This window comes from Mus pahari, chromosome 20 (assembly GCF_900095145.1).
Source record: "Mus pahari chromosome 20, PAHARI_EIJ_v1.1, whole genome shotgun sequence".
Taxonomy (NCBI): domain Eukaryota; kingdom Metazoa; phylum Chordata; class Mammalia; order Rodentia; family Muridae; genus Mus; species Mus pahari.
The window spans coordinates 40922902-40929773 of NC_034609.1; the positions used below are offsets into that span (position 1 = coordinate 40922902).

Consider the following 6872-nt stretch of genomic DNA (forward strand, 5'->3'; position numbering starts at 1 on the left):
GGAATTAACACAATGATCCAATAAATAGCTAAGTCCCACTAGCCTATGTCTGTGTTCTGACGGGCTGTCCACACTGGTAACCAGAATGTGTAGTGACTGCACTCCAGCCAGGGATTTGACAAACTTGCCTGGCAAAATAAAGCCATATTATATAATTAACACCAGCTTGCGAAAGACTTCCCATGTTGCCCATGTTTGCATGGCAATTGTTTATTTATTGACTTTTCTCGCTGCCTGGACCCTAAGCTTACTGAGAGCAGATACCATGTTCCTTTCATCTCCCTTGCATCTGGGGTCAGAACTTGGGACTGGAGAGATGGTTCAGGGGCAGAGAACCTAGTGCAAGGGCTGCGGCTTAATTCCCATAACCCAAAGGCATGGGGCATGCACTTATCGGAGGCTGCTGGCTTAATGACTGTTCCATTCAAACAAGTGGAAAAGACAACAGAAGGGGCTGAGGGTGTAGGCTGGTGGTAGAACATATGCCTAACAAGCTCAGGACTCCCAGTTCCATCTCAGGTGTCATAAGAAATCAAAACAAACACAGTCTTTGGGAGATCAGGGCCTTCGAGTTCCTCCAAAACATGGCGCTGAAAGGGAGAACAGGGACTAATCTAAGGAACTATAATTTCAAAGATTTCATTTTAATGCACGCAAAACACCTCACAAGGGCATGAACTGATTTTTTTTTTTCCACAAGAGGTTTTAAAAAGGGCTTAAGGATGTTCTTTCTGGAAGCTACGGACAAGCCATTAGGATCAAACTTCTTGTAGCTCATAAACCAAGCACAGGCAGATGTCCCTGTGGGCAAAGCGTTGGCAGAGTGGCCTAGTTTGCTTCTAGTTGCTGTGACAAACCCTAGAACCAAAAATAACTTGAGGGGGAAAGGATTTATCTGGCTCTCAGTTTAAGGTCCATAATCTGAGGAAAGCAATGCCAGGAATTCAAGGCCATCACCTAGAGGTAGGAACTGAAGCAGAGACGGTGGAGGAGTGCCGCTTCCTGGCTTGCCTCCTCTGGCGTACTCAGCTCAGCTATCTTTCTTACGTAGCTCAGGCTTACCTGCCTAGGGGTAACAATTGCCCACAGTGGTCTGGTTCCTCCCACAAAAGTCAAAAATCAAGAAAATGCCCCCACAGGCACATATTATAGAGGCAATTCCTCATTGAGATTCTCTCTTCTCAGATATTAATTAGGTATGGGTTGAGTTGAAAAAAAAAATCATGACATATACAAGCTCGAGGACCTTAGTTTGGATCCCTGGGATCCACACAAAGCCAGATGAGGTGATGCATAGGTGTAACTCTGGTTCTTCTAGTGAGAAATGGGAAGTGGAGAATTTCTGGAAGTTCTTGGGTCAGTCAGCCTAGAGTACATGTCAGATGAACAACAAGTAGACTGTGCCTCCAACAAGGTAGAAGGTGAGAACTGACATTGGAGGTTGCCCTCTGACCTTTATTTTTATGTTGTAGCTCATACCCACCAGCACTTACATACATGAACACATGTGGGCATATGAACAAATGCATGTGCACAATACATATATGCATACATGCATGCCTGCACACATACACAGATACATGCACACACATATACATGCACACATACCTGCATGCACACACATACATGCACATATATGAACTCAAATGTACACACATACATACACACATATATACACACACATGCACACACACAGATTTTCAAATGAGCTTGTGAAACAAAGCAAATTCAAGTATTTTAAAATTTCCCTAAAAAACCATGAAAATGCTGCAAGAGATCAATTGCCAACTGGGAATTCTATACCCAGTGAAAATATCCTTCAATGGAGAAGATGAATTGTCATTTTCAGCAAAACAAAAACTGAGCAGTTTAATCTCCAAGGCCTAACCTTAAGGAAACACAAAGGGAAAGTAGTTTTTGGTAATGAGCATGGAGACAAACAAGGAAATGAAAGGCAACAAGAGGCAATAATTTGATAGGAAATTAACAATTGTTGGCTGTATACATAGAAAGACAATAAAACCAAACAGATTTGATGTATTTAGATAATTAGAATTGGTGACATAGTGGCATGTGAGAATGGCTTGGTGGTGGCATGCCTGTCTTGAATCCCCCAGTGAGGGTCTATGGGTTTGGCTCAGCAGAAGGGTATTTCCAGAGCCTGAGCAAGGCTCTGGACTTCATTCCTAGTACACAACAACAACAAAGAATGAACCTGTTTTCTCTGGTGTGTGTGTGTGTGTGTGTGTGTGTGTGTTTTATCAGATCTTCTTCATCATGAATACACAAAAAGAGAGAAGAATTTTTCTGTGTGGTGCTGGGGGGTGTGAAGAGGGAAGTTAGTTAGTACTTAGTACCTGCTGGGCCAGAGCTGTTTGGCTGATCAGCACTCCCATGGCTTCTAAGTGTCCAAAGGTCCTGTCTTATCTAGGAATGGAAGAAGCAAACCAGGTCATGATGAACTTTGACAAGCTTCTCCACAATCATTAAAAGAAGTGCAAATAACTCAGAAATGTAAACATAATGAGAGGAGGGAGTGGAATGTAGAACAATTAAAAAAAAAAACTCATGCAAGGGAAGGCCAGAAAGAAGAAAAGTCATAGCAAATGTTCAAACATACAGTGGATTTAAATTAAATACACTGCTATTTACATTAAGTGTAAAGGAATCAATTTAGTGCAAAAACCATTATCATTTTTTTAAAAAAATATTTTATTTTCATTTGTGTGTGATTGTGTGGGAGAGAGAGACTCTGTGTGTGTGTGTGTGTGTGTGTGTGTGTGTGTGTATGTGTGTATGTACACATGTGTGTGGGTGCCTGCACAAAAAGGCATTGGATCCCCTGGAGCTGGTTGTGAGCTGCCTAATGTGGGTGTTGAGGATTGGACTTGGAGCTACAAGAGCAACAAATGCTCTTAACCACTGGACCACTTATTTAGACCCTCAAATTGGATTTCACAAAAGTACTTTTGGAAGGGGGGGGAAGGGAGAGCAAGCACACGGATACATAATCATTTATCCACTTCTATTTTGGACAACTTTTTATATGTACTACAGTTTAGAGGAAAAAGTTAAAAATGATATGAAAATACCTATAAACATCTGGAGTTTTACTTAGATTTTTGTGAGTAGTGGTGGGTGTAACATACGTGTGTCTTCTGCGTGTGTCTGTGTGTGTGTGTGTGTGTGCGTGCACACGTAAGGGTGCACAAGCATCTATGTGTACATGGAGTCAGAGATCAGTTTCCAGGTCTTCTTCAATCATTCTCTACATTATTTTGTATGGAAACCCAGAGCTCGTTAATTTGACTGGGCTGACTGACCAGTGAGATGCAGGGATGCACCCATCTCTGCCTACCCAGAGCAGGAATGACAAACACATGCCATCATGCTGAGGGTTTTAGGTCAGTTCTGGAGATCTAGACTCAGGTCCTCATGCTCGTGTGGCCGGCTCTTTGCTGTTGGAGCATCCCTCTCCTGTTACTCCTCACTGTGTAGAATAAAGAATTACACAAAATATGATATGTATACAATTACAGTTGAATATGCAAAACATTCATCACCCCCTGGGTGTTCAAAAGGCACGCGTTCTCAGCCACATTGCCCTCAGATTTCTGAGGTTATGTTATGTCACGTACCAACCTGTCCTTGTGTTAACCACTGGGTCAGGATCACAGTGATATATGTGCCCGCTATGCTCACTGAATTACCCCGTGCCACCCACTGTATCAAAACGCTACCTAGCGCCTGCAGCATCATTATCTCAGTGGTGTTGGGACTTTGGGGCATGTGGCTCATTGAGGAACTCAAAACCAGAGCAAATCTATTCTACCTTGTCTAAGGGACATTTGAGAGGATGAGGGGTGTCCATCTGCTTGGACCAGCTGCTGTGCTCCAGCCTCTGGAAGATGTCTGCATATGGCTCCCAAATGGGAAAGGAAAACGCACCAGAGTCACCCGGCAGTACCAAAGATGGCCACTTGGTGGGGCTGTTTCAGAGGGAATCCCCACCCTAGAAGGGAAGTCAGTTCTCTACACTGCCATCCACACTTGAGAGTCATGGATACTAACCAACGGTACATTTGCAGATTCTTAGTGACTTTGTTTTGGTTTGGTTTGGTTTGGTTTTATTGTTGCTCCATTTGGGAAATCCTCTCCTTGGGTAACTGTGACGGTTAAGTTCCATTGTCAGCTCTGACAACCGTGGAAACACACTTCTGGGATGTGTCTATGAAGGTGTGTCCAGAGAGGTTTAGCTGAGGTGGCGAGGTCCATCCTGAATGTGGGCAGTATCATCTCTGAGCTGGGGTCCCAGACTGAAGGAAAAGGAGAAGGTGATCTGAGCACCAGTGTTCATCTCTCTCTGTGTCCTGGCTGTGGACGCCATGTGACCAGCAGCTGCCTCAAGCTCCTGCCACCATGCCTCCCCCCCTCCCCCCCCACACTGTATCCTCTCAAACTGTGAGCCAACTTAGACAGCTCCTTAAGTTGCCTCTTGTCAGTTATTCTGTCACAAAAATGAAAAAAAGTAACTAATTATAGTTAAGTCATCATCTTCAGGAAGTGTCTTCAAAAAGGCTTCTCTACCCACGGAAAGGTCAGAGTGCACTGACCCCAGGACATCATTAACAAGAATGACGTGATCCATCCATCCCTTCTCCTTGAGAGGATGGACAAAAACTTGCCAGATATAGGTCACGAACCATGTCTTGAGGGCAGTTCCAGGTCAAAAATAATGGGGACAAACTAGAAATCTTGATGTCACAGGTGAGAAGAGGAAGTCCTTGCTGAGGAGCTGTGCGATTCTCAGACAAAGACCCTGACAGTCCCCAGGGAAAGAGAGAATTCTAAGCTCAGAAAGGCATGGGTTAGTGACTCCACAATTACACAGTGCTCACAGCACTGGGGGCTCGTCCTTGACCTCAGGAATCACTCTCTAGGGCAGCAATTCTCAAATTTCCTTCTGAATGCTGAGTGAAACTCTTTAACATACTTCTTCATATTGTGGTGCCCTCCAACCATAAAATTGTTTTTGTGGCTAGTTCATAACTGTAATTTTACTACTGCTGTTATTAAATCATAATGTAAATAGCTGTGTTTTCTGGTGGTCCTAGGTGACCCCTGTGAAAGAGCCGTTTCATCCCCCAAAGGGTTTGAGACCCAGAGGCTGAGAACGGCGCTGATCTCATAGGAGAAACTGAAGGGCATTTCTCAGAGTAAACAAACCAGTCCAGAACTGTCAAGTGAGCTAAGTGTGACAGAAAGGATGGGATTCGGGTGGGGTCTGAGCAGGTGACCCTCGAGATGACGTCATGGGGAGGATTCGGGTGGGGTCTGAGCATGTGACCCTCGAGATGACGTCATGGGGAGGATTCGGGTGGAGTCTGAGCATGTGACCCTCGAGATGACGTCATGGGGAGGATTCGGGTGGGGTCTGAGCAGGTGACCCTCGAGATGACGTCATGAGGAGGATTCGGGTGGGGTCTGAGCAGGTGACCCTCGAGATGACGTCATGGGAAGGGTGCCAAGGGAAGAGTCGGGTGACAAAGTGAGTGGAGAAATGAGGAAACAAGAAGAGGCTGGGAAAGGCGTCTCTGCTGCCCCGCGGTAAGGGCTGAGAGGAGGTGAGCCTCTGAATCAGGCAGGGAAAGAGGCCTCTGTTCATAACTGTACACCAGAGCCAGGCTTGGTGGAAGGACCACGTCGGTCCTTCGCTTTCCAGAACATCCCTATGGGAGAGGACCATCTCCAACCCCATACTACTGAGAAGGAAACGGTCTAGAATGGCAGGCAGCCTTCCCAAACCTTTAAATGGTGGGGCCATTATACAGCACCCCCACCCCCTGCCCTTTTCATCTTAGGTTGAAAAATACCTCTGCTTCAATTTCTGTGTTGTACTGAGTCAGCTTTGCTCCGGTTGTGTGAGCCACCCGAAGAAAAAGAGTCGCCCGGTCTCAGGTGAGCATGAGCCTGTCGGGAAACCCACACAAGCATGTTTGGTCCCCCTCCGATACAGAAGCCACAGTGCCAACGTCCTGACAAAAGAACCGAAGCTAGCCCCGTATGCCCACGTGGGACTGTTCCCCGACCCAGCAAATGTGTCTATGCAGTCAGCATTAGGATGGGACGGGGTCTGTGGCTGGAGAGATGACACGCTTAGGGCTGCTCAAGAATTTCACAGTCCTGTGGCCCTAAGCTTGCGTGGATGGAGCTCAGTGTCCATGAGGCTGGCTGGGAATGGAGGTAACTCGCTACCACCCCACACAGGTCTCCCATACATGCTCTGTCGATGATCCCACCCCACAGTGTAGCTCCCAGGTTCCGGCTTCTTAGCCCATTTCCCTTGGCTCTTGAACTAGCCCGGGCCCGGGGCTGTCCTACCAAATCCTCTCTTGACAGCTGCAAGGGCCCTAGACTTACACCTGAGCTGGAAGCTGATTCCCCTGACTCCCCATCCAAGGCCCCCCCTTCCGACAGACTGCGCCACCACTGGGTTAGGTCCTGAGCAAACTCTGCTTCCGTCTGGGTCTGGAGTGCCAGACTCCTCCCACCATCTCTCCCCTCTGTGCACCTTTGCTCTAGAACAAGTCTGTAGTCTTTGAGGGGCACTGTGTTCTACCGGACCTCCTGCCTAGTGTTCTCCTGCATTCAATCATGCAACCCTGTAGCCTTTTATGAGGCCCCATCTAGGGTTCCAGGTGGGGCACAGTGTATGGACAGGTAAAGAGACAGCATCCCCCAGCCAAGATTACCTCATCCTTAACAACTGTGGGAACTGAAGTGGGTTTAAAATGAGCCATCTGAACACAAAGCGAGAGCTTCTCTCTCTCTCTCTCTCTCTCTCTCTCTCTCTCTCTCTCTCTCTCTCTCTC

At 46.6% G+C, this 6872-nt stretch overlaps 1 long non-coding RNA gene across 1 annotated transcript in view; it reads right to left on the reverse strand.

The window, feature by feature from the left end:
• Positions 1 to 2829: 2829 nt before the first annotated feature.
• The window catches only part of LOC115062694, a 4353-nt gene continuing 310 nt past the window's right edge, over positions 2830 to 6872 (reverse strand). The window contains exons 2-4 of the long non-coding RNA XR_003842630.1: positions 5874 to 5970; positions 4072 to 4316; positions 2830 to 3490 (exon numbers count right to left, since the gene is read on the reverse strand). This is a non-coding gene — a long non-coding RNA (uncharacterized LOC115062694). The remainder of the gene's footprint in view (positions 3491 to 4071; positions 4317 to 5873; positions 5971 to 6872) is intronic.